The 15,783-nt window shown below is 43.2% G+C and overlaps 1 long non-coding RNA gene across 2 annotated transcripts in view; it reads right to left on the minus strand.

The window, feature by feature from the left end:
* LOC138829815 (uncharacterized) overlaps positions 1–15,783 on the minus strand; it is a 103,912-nt gene that overhangs the window by 37,998 nt on the left and 50,131 nt on the right. The window lies entirely within an intron of this gene.

Here is a 15,783-nt window from a genome sequence, read left to right on the forward strand (position 1 = left end):
AGATCTAAGCACAGCTTCCATCCTGCTCCCATTGCAGAGACGGCGAGTATCTGGGGTACTGCCACCAGGAGAAGGGCGATTGACACAGAGAGAGAGAGAGAGAGAGCACTGAGTGAGGGCTGAGGGCCTGGGCCAATGTCCTGAACTCACAAGGTTACTCTGTTTTGTCCCTGAGCTTGGTCTGGACCAATCATGACCTCAGGGACACCCCGCCCCCCCCCTCGCTTCCCAAGCTGTCATTGTGGTATCGAGCTAAGTCTGACTACCCCTCAGAGATGCGTTCCACCATTTTCTTTTTCACTTCTATCCGGGCATGCTGGTTGTACACAGAGGTTTCCTTGTGCAATGTCTGCACTTGCATATAACGCCTTCCACTCAGACATCACCCCGCTAGTAACTCTTGCACACCTTTATTTCCCTTCCCCCTGCCTTCCTCAGGAAGTTTTAGCAAGTTTCATTGCTCTGTTCCTCCCCTCCACCTTTCCTTTCTGCATTCGTGCTGGTCCCCACCTCCAGTGCCCATTTTTCATTCCTGTCTTCCTTTTTTACTTTTTTTTTAAGGCCTAGATTCCACACCTAAGAGAGAACATGCAGTATTTGTCTCTCTCAGGCCAGGTTATAGCACTTACTACTCCGATCTCCAGACCTCTCCCTTTTCCTGCACACAGCATCGAATCCCATTCTTCTTTATGGCTGAGTAATACTCCACCATGCATAGATTATCTCTTTCCATACATCCCAATGGGCATGTGGGCTGATTCCACTGTTGGGCTGCTGTGAATCGTGCATGATAAACACAGGTGTGCTAGGGGTCCTGATTACAATCTCAGAGACTCCGGAGAGTGAATCTAGTGGGCCCCAGCTCATGTCCACTCTGCCAGATCTCATCTCTGCACTAGCTGCCCTTGGTCACACAGACACCCAGGATCTGGGAATCTGTGGTTGGGAGAGAAGTAACATGTGGTACAAAACATGAATTTCTGGGCTCAGCAGGAGAGAAGGAAATGGCGCAGAGGTGAAGAACTGGGGAAATGGAGCCACGTGATAATAAGCACAGCAGCCCACGGCATGATCCCAGGAGGAAGGAAGGACTCTCTCCCTCTCTCTCCCTCATTTCCACCCCTGAGAAGAAAATCAATCTCCGTAGGAGACATTGAAAGCGTCTCTTCATACCAAGCCCACATATTCATGGAAAATTGTGGGAGAGAGTGGGATTTGATTTGGAGTGCTATGTTGGGGAGGGGGGGGAATGGAAGGACTGCTTATCAGAAATAACAAAATGTAGGTTACCATTTCCACCATGCGTGAACGCTGATAAAGAACAGAAAATGAATTAAGTAGCAAGGTTTTTTTGGGTGTAATTTTTCTGACAAAATTCTCCACTGCGGGTTTGGTTTTCAAAGCATGATAGCAAAAGGGTCATTTTAAAAATATATATATTCTAAGGTTTTGTCGATTTTTCCTGAGGTCCTCTCGAAACTTTTTGATATTGAAATCTTTCCCTTTTGAAGTATTCTCACTGTGTCATTTTCTTTATTGCTTTTTTTCCCCCCAGCTGTTAACTCTTCTTGGGATAATAAAAGAATATTGAGAACCACTTCTGGGTTTATGCCCAATGCAAGTCAGCTTACCAGATACAACTGCACACCCGTGTTAGCAGTGGCACTGTTTACAATAACCAAAGCAATCAGCTTAGATGACTGAAGACTTATGGACAGAGAAAATATAACATAGATACACAATGGAGTATCATTCAGCCATCAAGAAGAATGGAATCTAAAACACGAGGTACCTATACACAACAGCATTCTACACAGCCATTAGAAAGAATCATAAGATGTCATTTGCAGGGAAATGGATGGACCTAGAACAAATCGTGTTAAGTGAGCTAAGCCAAGCTCAGAGACAAACAGCGCATGTTTTCTCTCACATACAGGAGCTAGCTCTAACATACACTGGTACCTGATCAATTATAAAGGTCTCTAGGAATTCACACACAGTGAGACCAAAGCAGAACCCTCTTAGGGAGGAGCACTAAGGCACAATGCCTGTGTGCATCCACACGCTGGGCTCTGGCAGCGAGACTTAGGATCTCCTCAACAACAAGCCATCAAGACTGTGTGATAGGCACCCAAGCCAGGCATTCCTTGAGAAATGGAACCTCCTACCCCAGGACAGCTGGTGTGGTAGAAGAGAATTCATGCCAGTGTTGAGTGAGGAAAGTCATTAAGATTTCTAAAGCCAGGCAGCGGTGGTTCACGCCTACAATCCTAGCTACTAGGAAGCTGAGATCATGGTTCAAAGTCAACCTGAGCAGGAAAGTCCGTGACTCTTATCTACAATTGACCATCAAAAAGCCAAACTACGGTTGTGGTAGAGTACTAGCCTTGAGGAAAAAAAAAAAAAGCTCAGGGACATCAAGCACTGAGACCCTGAGTTCAAGTCCCAGGACCAACACCAAAAAAAAAAAATCTATTGTGTAATTATTGAAAAAAATAACTTTACCAGCTGCTGCTGCTATTCAGTACAGCCTCCCAGTCAAAGGATGCCTGTAAGATGATGCTAAGTGAAATGAACTCCCAGACATGGAAAAAAGAGGTTTTGCTTTGTTGTGGTGGTTTTTAATGTACTATGTGAGTTCTTTTTTCTTTTATGTTTTCCCCTCCTATGGTTTATCCCCTGTTGTCACTGTATTTTATTTCAGTGCCCTAGGTATTGTATGTATGTTTATCTGAATTAGGGAAGGGAAGAGGAACAACAAAATGGTGAGACAAAGGACTAGAGGCAAACCAAGGCAACAGCGATACTCATAAGACAATATGGTGGAAAGTAACTGCACAACTTGGGGGAGGGGAATGGGAAGAGGGAGGGAAAGTGGGAGAAAAATGAGGGAGGGGGTAATAAGTTCGACAAGAAATGTACTTACTACCTTACTTATGTAACTGTAACCCCTCTGTATGTCACCTTGACAATAAATTTAAAGTCATAAAACAAAAACACAAAAAAAATCATGTACCAAAACCCCTTGAAGTTTTTCTTCTCTTTCTTTTTTTGCTTGAACTAGCTTGGGTCATTTGCCCTTCCTTGCAACAAATGAGGAAGGCCAGAGACCATCCAGATTTACAAGCAGGACTGCCAGATGGCTTCAACAAAAATGTCATACCCAGTTGGGGGGAAAAAAAACACAAATGTGATGGCCATAAATGAATGTAGATTTTTCTGCATCAATCCCCCAACAAAATATTCAACTATCAGCCCGCCTGGTTAAGCAGGTTACCCTGGTTTTAAGATTCCAGACAAGTTTTCTACTCTGCTACAAGTGTTCATTCATGATCCAACAGCTAGCCGGCCACCCAGGGGTGGAGATGCACCTGCTGATTGCCTGGGGAGAAAGGTCAGGAGAGGCAATGGAGGAAGTGCCCACCTTCCTCAGAGGGCTGATCCTCGAGCTCAGGAGACAGGGCTGGGATGGCCGCAGGTCCCTGGACATCTCTTGTTCCCAATTTTGAAGCACAGCAGGAAGGACTTGGTGTACTGCCATGCTGAGCAACTTGAATCGGGAAACAAACCATGGCTCAGATCAGAAACAGCTCTGGAACATGAACCTGGGAATTCTGCAGGCTGAGCACGTTCCCTAATTAACATCTAAACACATATCCTTCCCAAGCTACAAGTCAGATACTTTTTTTTTTTAATTCTTGGAAAGAGAAAAGCAATGGAATTCAAAGCTAGAAGTCGTGGGCCCTCCAAGAAGTGTAGCGGGGCTGGAGGAGGGGCCGGGCTGCAGAGCACGGGCCTGGCAGGCCTGAGGCCCTGGGTTGCATCCCAGCCCCCCCAAAACATCACCTCATGGTTCTCTGTGGTGGTGTTAGCCCCTTGCCAAAGGGAAGGATTATGCTGTGACCTTGAGTCTTGTCCCATTTGGAGTATCAGAAGAAATGTGAGCCTCGAATGGACAGATTGTGCATTGGCTGCTGATAGACGCCTCTTGGGACCAGAGTAGGAGGTGGCGCCCACCTGTAGCCAGCCCACCTCTCCCTCACTTAACTTGCATCCCTCTGAAACACAAAAAAGCTGCCCAGACGATGAGTGTGCCCCTCGTCCAACAAGAAGCTGATAAAGGAGAGTGCCCATTCTAATCACGTCTAGCAAGGAAATTCCACCGCACTCTTTCCCACCCCAAGACACTCAACCAAGTTTTGCAAATAAGAAAGTGTATTCATTGAGAGAAATGTGTCCACTGCAGGAAGGCGTGTTATCTATGTATCATTGTTTATGTACAAATACACATCATGCATGCGTGTAAAGAAAGCTGAATGAAATCATTCTCTCGGTTCTGAGAGTGAACGTGTGCCCTACACTAAAGGTACCTGTAGAATTTACCCCAGTGAAGCCTTCTGTATGACCTGCACATGTTAATTTTACAAAGAAAGGAAGCATCTGCCAATGGTGGTTCAGGGAGGAGGGGAAGATGAGGAGTGACAAGGGCAGAATATTTTGACAACCTGTTTCGTGTGTTTGCTTATGGTAAACTCTGAATTCATGTAATCTATCTACAAATTTCAGTAGGTTAATTTTTTTTAAAAAATTATTCTAGAGGATAAGTAAAAGAGAGGAACTAGAAGAAAATTGTACCTATTGTTCAATGAGACATTTATATAAAAAATAAACTAAGTAAAAATATGCGATAATATCAATAGTGTAGCTAGAGTGGAAATGCCAAAGGATGAAGAGAATATATGACTGGAAATGGGATCTGGCAGAAACAAAAAATTAGAGAAAAATTCTTTGTACAGTTTTCTTCATCCACTTTGCTACATGAACCTATATTCATGTTGTGGAATCCATGTGTATCTTAGGCTTAAAAGAGCTGGGGAGGGGCTGGGAAGGTGGCTCAGTGGTAGAGCGCTTGCCTTGCATGCATGAGGCCCTGTGTTCGATTCCTCAGCACCACATAAGCAGAAAAAAAGGCCGGAATGGCGCTGTGGCTCAAGTGGTAGAGCACCCGCCTTGAGCTGAAGAGCTGAGGGACAGCGCCCAGGCCCAGAGTTCAGGCCCCACGACCGGACCTAAAAAAAAAAAAAAAAAAAAAGAGCTGGGGATATATGGCTCTGTGGTAGAACCCACTCCTAATATGCATGAAGCCCTGGGTTCAATCCCCAGCACTGTACTAAAAAATATGCATGTAAAAAATTAAAAAATTATAACATAGAACAAGGTATAACACATTACAGTTTATATATCAATATGACCTGCTCATTCCTATAGGGGCTGCCTTGTCCTGGCCAATACTGGAGAGCTGACAAAGCCCAAGATATTTTTTATCTGACCTTGTACAGAAGTTTCCCCAACTCCTGGGGTAAGAGAAAGAGAGAAAGAGAGAGAGAGAGAGGGAGAGAAGACAGAGAGAGATACATATATAGACGTAATTAAAAAGGTAGATTGGAGATAGATGATAGACAGACAGACTGATACATAAAACACTTTCAGGATTAAATAAAGGCAATACCCTGCAGCATGCTGAAAGAACATATGCACCTCCTAGTCGAAGTAAGTTGTAGAGACATTAGTTTTCTGTGTTTCCCATTTGCTCTGTGCATGAAAAGCGAAAGTTTCAGGATTCATCCAACATATGCACAGATTCCAATTTGCTGCGCACAACCTTCTCTGTCTTTCTATCCTGTAACTACTGTGCCCTCTCCCGTAGGAGGCTGCAGATGAGAATCCTGGGGTGAGCCTGCAGGTAGGACGGACTGCACAGAACTGACCACCTCAAGTGGAGCCTGTCTGAGAGACAGTCCATCACACACCCTCCCTCCCACCCCCATCCCAGCACATCCAAATGTCACCAGTCCACCTGCTTCATGAATAATCATCATGGAGCCAACACTGCAAGTGACTTTCACACCAGTTTAGACATTTTCAGATCATCTCAGCTCAATTACTGCTAAACCAATTATAGACCCCCCCAAGCATGAGGATTGGAAAATCACCAACCAAGCCTGCTAATTGTATTCTCCACTTCTTCATCCTATTAGTTCGGTCGTAAGGACAGCTTGATCTTCCCGGGGGAGAACCATTCACAAGGCCAATTTCTTTAGCGTGAAGACCTTCATATCATGTCAGTTTGGAACGAATGTGGCCTCGTGCTGCGAGGAATCAACTGTCAGATCCAGAACATTTGCAAGCAGGAAATATTTGGAGCAAATAGCAGAATGGAGGCTGCAGATGAGGCTGACACAATCCCAACCCCAGCTAGAGTGACTCAGAACTTCTGAGCTTCACCAACGGGTCCTTTTGGAGGTCCTGGTTCACATTCCTACCAAGACATGAGCCTCATCAATCGTGTTGCAACTCTTTCCCAAGGGAGTTTTCTGCATGATCACTACTTTGAAAAAAAAAAAGCAAATAATATTTATTAAGTTCCTTCATTGTTCCAAGCTTGGTGTTTCATGCAGTGAATGCAGAAATAAGTAAACCTCTACAGGAGTCCCAAAATTCCACATCTGAAACTTCCTGAGGCAAGCCATTTATGGCTCCCAATCTCAGTTTCCAAAGCTGCAAAATGGACCTCATCACAGCTACTGCTCAAGGGCGATTGGTAATCAGGCCACAAAGGGCAAAGTTTAGCGCATCGAGCACAACTGGCACTCTACAAATAATAATGACTAATTTTTTAAATTGAAATTAACAAGTATGTAACACAAATTAGCTCCCTCCCTCTACTGAGCCATTTGAGGGAAATAAGTCACGGAGATGACAATCTAGATTGAGCCATCTCATTAGCTCACCTCACATTGAAGATATCTCAAGTAACAGAAAGAAATAAGCTTCTCCCCTTGGTTATTTCTTCTTCCCACTCCCCTCTTTTCTGGGAAATCCCTCGATCAAACTTACTATGGTCTTAAAAGCTGTGGTTTCTCCATATATTTGTATGGGAAGGCTAATCCTCAATGGGATGGAGTTGGGAGGCAGGGCCTTCGGGAAGTGATACAGCCATGATGTCACAGCACCATGACATCATGAAAGCAGAACTACCTACAAAAGGGAATTGTACCCTTATAAAAGGGACCCAGAGCTCCGCCTCGAACCTTCTGCCATACATGGTTACGGAGAGCCAGTGCCATTTATAAAGCAGGAAACCTCACCAAACCCTGAATTTTTTTTTTAGCCATTCAGCACTTTGATCTTGCACTTCCAAACTAACCTTCAGAACCATGAGAAGTTAAGTTTCCGGTATGCATGAGCTATGATGTTCCAGCAGCCCGAAGGGAGTATGTTAACCCAGCATTCTGTGGGGCATCAAAAGAAGGCTCAGACGTCAACAAGAAGAAAGTAGGAAAGTACAAAAATCCATGGAAAGGCCTGAGAAGTAGATCACATTTCATAGGTTGAACTGCCATTTGAACCAAGCAGCTGGGTTTTCACCTGGATCCCATACCACATGAGCATCGGGGAAATAGCATGATTTCTCTGAGCCATGGTTCACTCTGTGCAAAATGGCACTGTGACCACCTTACAGAGTGTAACATGAGAGGGTAAAATAGACAATCCTAATGTCTATAATTCATGCTCCTCCCTTCCATTTCATCTCCTCTCATTACAAGGCTCCAATAGTCTTGCTTCTTAGATAATTGACAAATAAATGCTGCATATAATGACGTGTAGACATGGTTTCTTGGAATATGTATGCTTTCTGGAATGCTAAATAGAGTTAATTAATGTATTCATCATGTATTCACAACCTTACATCTGTATCTTTGTGTGTGTGTGTGTGTGTGTGTGTGTGTGTGTGTGTGTGTGTGTGTGTGTGTGTGTGTAAAACACTGAAAATCTCTCAGCCATCTGCAAGTGCCTAACCCACTGCCATTAACCACAGTCACCCTGTTGTATGATGGATTTCTTTAACTCTGGGGATGGGAATTATCAGAGCACATAAATATGAAAGCAAGACGGATTAATAGATAGGCTGAGAAAACTTTCAGTAAAAGAGTTAATCTACCAGGAAGATAAAACCATTGTATATTTGCATGCACATAATAGTAACCTTTCAAAAACACGTAAGCCAAGAAGTTGACTACAAAGAAAAATACATCCATAACATAATAGTTGACTGTTTTAACGCCCTTCCTTACTCAGCAACTAAAAAACAAGTAGAAAGGCTGGGCACAGTGGTTCATGCCCATAATATCAGCTACTCAGGAGGCGACAGTCAGAAAGATGGTGGTTTGAGAGTATTCCAAACAAAAAGTTCACAAGACCCTCATCTCAACCAATAAGTTGAGTGTAGTGACATGTACTTGTAACCCGGTTACACAGGAGGAATCAATAAAAGGATGACCCTGTCAAGAACAAAAATATACAGCAATAAATTCATTAAAAGGTGGAGTAAGGCTGGGGCTTTGGCTCAAGTGGTTAGGAGTGTCTGCCTGGCAAGAACAAAACCGTGAGTTCAAACCCCACCACTGAAAGAAGGAGGAAAAGAAACACATAGAAAAATGCCAGGCCCTAAACAGGACAATTAGAGAATTGCTTCCTTGACTCACAAATGTTATCAGATAGTAGAAATCTATTCTAAACTAAATAAACCAAAAACAATAGGCTGGAAAGGTGTGTGTGTGTGTGTGTGTGTGTGTGTGTGTGTGTGTGTGTGTGTGTGTGTGTGTGTGTGTGTGTGTGTGTGTGTGTGTGTGTGTGTGTGTGTGTGTGTGTGTGTGTGTGTGTGTGTGTGTTAAAGAGCCATGTATAAATCCTACTACCTACAAATAAAACCATACAACTCACTGAAATAAAGTCTGGTAGGATATCTAACAGAGACTGGACACATATTTTTTTCTTTAAAAAAAATGATCAGTAAGACAGGGAAAAAAACCCACTTTTCAATTGCACATGGAACATTAACCTAATTAATCAAACCTGAGTCATAGAGCAAATTTACACAAATTTCAAAGGACTCCTATTAAACAGAACACATATTCTCATAACAATGCAATTATGTTGGAAATAAATAATGATAACTAAGCACTGGATGAAAATTTTCTGCTTGGAAATTGATAAGAAATCACAAAGGAAATTAGGAACTATTTTGAGCTGAATGATAATAAAATCAGGATATGTAAAATAACTGTGCTATGTAGCTAAATCTCTGGTGAGACAGAAATTTACACTTTCAACAGATAAATTAGAAAAGAAGAGTAAAAATCAATTGTATAAACAGCTACCTCAAGCAGTTGGAAAAGAACAAATCAAAGAAAGTAGGAGGAAGGAAATAATAGAGATAAAAGCAGAAATCAATAAATAAAAAAAGAAAGGAAACTTACAATACAGAAAATCAACAAAGCCCAAAATTGGTTCTTTGAAAATTGATAAATAAAGGCTAGGCAAGATCCAAACAAAAAGCCTACTTTACAAAGTTATCACAAGAGGAACTAAAACATCAGAACACTTCTGCATCTATTTTTTAAAATTGAATATGTAATTAACTTTCCCACAAAGAACTCTCTGGCCCCAGACAACTTCACTGGTGAACTTCTTCCAACTATTTAAAAAAGAAATAATGCTGACCTTACCCAACCCCTCACAGGAAATAGAAAAAAAGTGAAACTTATCAATTAATTTTTTAAGTCAGCATGACCCCAATACACACACACATACAGACTGAAGACAGACACACACAAATACACACACACAGATAGCAAAACTTGGCAATGATACAAGAAAAGAAAATTATAAATCAATCTCTCTCATGGACGCAGATGTTTAAAAAAAAGCTTAGGCAAAAATATTGATTTAAAAGCAGCAATACATAATAACTATTCGGTGTCACGATCAAGTTTGGTTTGTTCCAAGAGTACAAAGTTAGGTTCGTATTTGAAAAGCAATCAGTACAATTCCCTCCCATGGGTGGAATAAAGAACAAAAGAGAATAGGACTGTCTCAAGAGATGAGGAAAGGAATTTGAAAATTGTCTGTCTGTCTGTCTGTCTGTCTGTCTGTCTGTCTGTATATATGTATGTATATGTCCAAGCAGATGAGGAATCGTTTTGGTGAGGGGAAGCTACAGAAACAATCACTCCCAATGGTGATATACGGAAAATTTTTTCTGTGGGCTTTAGTGGATTAAGAATGTACCCTACCACCCCTTTTACTGACGATCAGAAGTTCTAGCTCCCAGCCCTGTGGCCCAGTCCCTGGAGAGACACTCTGTACGCATACTCACATCAGCTGTGGCCAGCAACCTCCGATTTTTTTTTCAAATTCTTTATTGTGATTAAGTGGTTACATAATTTCCCAAATTTCACAGCATTGTGGGATAGTGATGCTTAAAGCCACAAACACATTCTAACTTTCACGGGGCAAATTGTCTATCGTGGTCTATAACACTTATGAGTTCTATGAGCTTGGCGATACAGTTATTCCACATTGGGTGATATGTACATTTCTTTTGTTTTGCATAGCATCAACTGTTCCCTCTTTCCCACTCATTCCCTCCCTCCCATCGCTGCCATTGAGTTGCTTAGTTCATTTTGGCCAATGTCCAGTGCAGCTGATGGGTCCCACTGTTGTATATTTTTCTCTGATTCCCTCTAGTTCTGTGTCGTCGTCCTGGTTTCCCTCTGGTGTGCACATATATACCATATGTGTGATCAGCAGCACGGGGTTATTTAGTAGTGATTCGACCAGATGAGTGGAGGTCCTTTGTTTCTTAAGTCTTGTTAATTTTGTTGTATCACCTTACATTTTGGATTTAACATCCACTTATCAGTGAGACTATATGCCATTTGTCTCTTTGCTCTTGGTTTAGCTCGCTCAACATGATTTCTTCTAGCTCCATCCATTTCCCTGCAAATGCCATTATTTTGTCCTTTCTAATGGCTGCATAATATTCCATTGTGTATAGATACCACAATTTTTGGATCCATTCATCTATGGTGGGACATCTGGGTTGTTTCCATATCCTGGCTATTGTGAACAGTGCTGCAATAAACACAGAGGTGCATGTATCCTTGTATACTGGTTCCTGTTGTTCAGGATAGATGCCTAGAAGTGGTATGACTGGGTCATAAGGGAGGTCAATATTTAGCTTTCTGAGGACCCTCCAGACTGCTTTCCAAAGTGGTTGTATAAGTATACATTCCCACCAGCAGTGTAACAGGGTTCCTCTTTCTCCACATCCCCTCCAGTATTTGTCGTTGGCTGACTTGAGGATGTGGGCCATTCTGACTGGGGTAAGGTGGTATCTCAGGGTTGTCTTTATTTGCATTTCCTTCACAACCAGGGATGGTGAACATTTCCTCATATGTTTCTTTGCCATTTTTATCTCTTCTTCTGAGAAGTCTCTCTTTAGTTCCTTTGCCCATTTAGTAATTGGTTTGTTAGGTTTGGGAGGGATTAGTTTCTTGAGTTCCCTGTAAATACTGGATATTAACCCCTTGTCTGATATATTGCTGGTAAATATTTTGTCCCAATTAGTTGGCAACCTCCGGTTTCAGGGACTTCCACTTACGAGGAAGGCACTCTTCTACTTGACCCATGTGTTCTTCTCTTTTAGCCTTAGTTGATTACTCAGATTGGTACTTTTGCCCAGGGCACACCACAGACCATGATTGTGCTACCTCCACCTCCTGAATGGCTGGGATTACAGGTATGCATGCACCACCACACCTGGTTCCAGTTGACAAATGATTAAATTTTCCCTGTTCAAAATTATGGAACCAGTTTCTGTCTCTTCAGGGACCCTAACTGATACAAGACCTAAATAAATGCAGGAAGCCAACACACACATATACAATTTGTGAATGGCCTTTTGAAACTTTTGGCCCATTAATACTTTTTAAAAATGGGTTGTTTGGGCTTTGTTATCAATCTGTCAGATTTCTGGGGTTGGCAGAGCTTTATTTATCCTGGAATAGGTTGCTTGATCCATTTCCCAATTTCCTTGTAAGAATAATGAAGGCAACAGCCACACCTCACTCATAGTGGGATCAGGAAATAAACTGAACACACAAAGTATCTGAACACCTGGTACACAGTAAGTGCTCAGTGAACAGTGGCGCCTACTATTGGTAACACAGACACACGGAAGGGGATTGACGTCACAAACTGGGTAATTTCACAGCATTTCTTTTTGATGATCCACACGTTCACCAGTTGATGAGTGGACAGTCACCACGTCTACCACCCCATGCTGGGATATGATGCTGTCAACTAAAGGAATGCAGCATGGATCCATCCCGCAGGATGAATGAACCTTGGAAACAGGGCAAGTGGAAATAGAGCCAGTCTCCAAAGTACACATCTTGTAGGATTCCACTGACATAAAACACACAGAATAGACAACTTACAGAGACAGAAAGTCAATTGATGATTGGTGGTCCGTGTGAGGAGCAGAGAATTGGGATGGGCTACTAATGGGTAGGGGGTTCCTATTAGGAAGTAAAGGAAATGTTCTGAAAGTAGACCAAGGTGATCACTCGACAGGTCTGTGAATATACTGAAACCATGTAAGTGAATACTGTGTGTGTGTGTGTGTGTGTGTGTGTGTGTGTGTGTGTGTGTGTGTGTGTGTGTGTGTGTGTGAAACCAAATAGCAATCTTCAGATCTCAGCCTCTTAATGACTAGCTAGGATTATAGGTGTGATCCACTGCCCTTCCTTCCTCCCTCCCCCCCAACCCCCCAGCTAAATGCATACTTTAAAGGGAAAATTTTATAGCATGTGAATTATATCTCAATAAAACTGTTATTTAAAATATGCAATAGCATTCAAACATGAGCTCACTGCTCAGTCAACTTTATCTGTCTACTCACATATGCGGGAGCTTTTTGCCTCTCCAAGGATTTTGTATGTTAATTCTTCCATAAGAATTAGTTTGCAAATAACCAAGGAGTTGAAAAAATATATTTTAACTTGAAAGTGTTTAAGTATTATTGGGTACAAAATAGGGCTCTAAATGTATATTTTCAATGTATTTTCAGCAATATTTTTAGACTAAAAAGAGGTGTGAAAGAAGGCCCTTTAATGGCTATTCATTTGAATAAATAGGTTTTAAATCATAAAATGGCATTTAATTGACCTGTAGTAACTGGCTTGTTAAACTTAAATTAAGTCATTATCTGAGACACTTTCAGAGAGAGAGAGAGAGAGAGAGAGAGAGAGGGAGAGAGAAACATGGGTGGATGGGGGGAGAGGAAGAAGAAAGAGAGAAACTCATTAAAGGTGTACCAAAAAAATAGCTGGGGCTGGGAAGGTGGCTCAGTGGTAGAGTGCTTGCCTTGCATGCATGAGGGTCTGGGTTCGATTCCTCAGCACCACATAAGCAGAAAAAAAAAAGCCAGAAGTGGAGCTGTGGCTCAAGTGGTAGAGCGCTAGCCTTGAGCTGAAGAGCTGAGGGACAGCGCCCAGGCCCAGAGTTCAGGCCCACGACCGGACCCCCCCCCCCAAAAAAAAAAAATAGCTGCCGGGCACTGGTGGCTCACACCTGTATTCCTAGATACTCAGGAGGCTGAGATCTGAGGATCTTGGTTCAAAGTCAGCCTGGACAGGACAACGTGTGATACTTTTACCTCCAATTAACCACCAGAAAAGAAGTGGTACTGTGATAGAGCGCTCACCTTAAGCTGAAGACTTCAGGGACAGTGCCCAGGCCCAGAGTTCAAGCCCCACGACCAATAAACAGAGGCTGCAGGTCCCCATAGTGGGCAAAGGTGACTGACCGAATTACTGCCCTGCCCTCCTAAGTCTGATCCACAAGACCGACGCTTCATCTCCTGAGCATGGTGTGAGCCAAGTGCCTTCCTCAGCCCTGGCTGTGGATTCTTTTTTTTTTTTTTTTTTTTTTTTAATTGTATTTTATTTTATTTGAGAACATACTGTACAGGGGGGCTACAATTACATGGGCAGGATAATGCATACATTTCTTACCAAGCATTGCAGCCTCCTCCTTTGTTTACCCTTCACTTCCCTTCCCCGCCTCCCCCCTCCCCCCACCCAATTTTACCCCCCTCCCCCCACCCAATTATACCCCCCTCCCCCCCCCACACCGACATTGTAAAGCTGGTTTTGACATGACATTTTGTACTTCTCATTGTTGCAACAGGTCCTGGCTGTGGATTCTAATGCTGATGGGCCTTAGTAATTGTAGTAGGCCCTGCTTCCTCCCCAGGGTTTTACTTAAGCATTCCTTGAAGACTACAGTGCTGACCAATGGAATCAGAGAGGCGATGGCTGGTGGAGCCCCTGGGAAATATTTCCATCCAATGAGAACAGAGCTTTGAGTTCATTCATTAGAATGGCAGTGTAGACATATAAAGGGGAGAGAGGGGGGTGAATATTGGATTCCCTGGCCACATCATAAGCCACTCTCCGACCATTGCTCTAAAGCATCCTAACTAATGCAGTCGCAGCTTCATCCCTGCTTGGATCCTAAAGGCATCTGACTTCCTGACCAACATCCTCATCTTCACCCCCTGCAGTAACTTCTTCTCCCAGTCTTTCAGATCCCTAGCCTCTAGGCCATGGTCATGTTGCCCACTCCCATAACAGCTCTCCAAAAATCTACTCTTCCATTCTTTCTTCCTTCCCCAAACTTAATTTCTGTGAGTCTATCTCAAATCTCCACTTCCGGTTTTTCTGCCCTGAACTGAACTTCTCTCTCTCTCTCCTCTCCTCCCTCTCCTCTCCTCTTCTCTCTCTCTAGCTGCACAATTCTCAGGATGGGAACTTTGTCTTAGCCATCTCTGAATTCCCTGCAAACATTGTTACTGGATTGAATCCATATCTTAGTCCTTGTCTTAGACCCGCCCCCCAGCCTCCCCATCCCTCAAAGGAGACCACTGAACCACCAAAGGTGCCTATGCAGGAATTGATTTAAAGACAGAGAGAAGATCTGATGACCTTCCAAGCATCCTTCTTCTACCTCTGATCATGTTAAGACTCTCAGAACAGGATGCCGGACAACTGTGGGCAGCTTGTGTTTGATCAGGATGCAGACGCATTCATTCACTTGTGTGCTGGGAAAGCAGGATTCCTCTGAGCTCTGCATCCATTCATGTGTCCACTCAACAGGGCCTATTATGGTTCCCAGGCTTGGTTAGTAGATGCTAAGGCAGGACCGGGTCTCAGCAATACCTGTGTGTGTATGAGCTAACATGGAATAATAGCATCTGATACATAGGAAACAAAGCATGGGAGAATCTCAGGAACCAGCCTTACTGGGTATTAGATCTCAGAGGCCCACAGAACACAGTGTGCTACAGCAATGAATGACTTGATGTTTCTAGAACAGTTTAGACAGAGCCCTATCTGTTCCAGCCAGCTCCTCCCTCTCCCTGAATGTTACCACCCAGCAGTTATTCCTGAGAACTTTGAGTGAAATGGGAACGGTGGGGAGGGGGAGATTTGGTCCCCTGGATAACCATCTGGCCACAGAGAGCAAATTCCTTAAATTCTCACAAGCCTCAGTTTACCCTCCTTTGTAAAGTGCCCCCATCCTCAATGCATCGTCTGAGAATTAGATGAGGTAATACAGCATATAACTCTGTATGCAGGGTGCACCAAATACACAGTAATTGTCAGAGATTGCTGTCCCTACAGCCACCCAATGACCAGACCAATATTCCAACCCAGGCCTCCCAGACTCTACCATCTTCCCACCACAGCCCTCAATCCACCTGCCTCTCTGCTTGGAGAATGATTCTGCACCCCAGGAGGATCTGCAGTGTCTCTTCTTGAGCAAGCAGTGCTTCTTCTACCCTCCCACTTTCCCCTCTACTTACTGGACACA

Source organism: Dipodomys merriami, unplaced genomic scaffold (assembly GCF_024711535.1).
Source record: "Dipodomys merriami isolate MVZ:Mamm:240054 unplaced genomic scaffold, mDipMer1.0.p SCAF_177, whole genome shotgun sequence".
NCBI classification, from domain to species: domain Eukaryota; kingdom Metazoa; phylum Chordata; class Mammalia; order Rodentia; family Heteromyidae; genus Dipodomys; species Dipodomys merriami.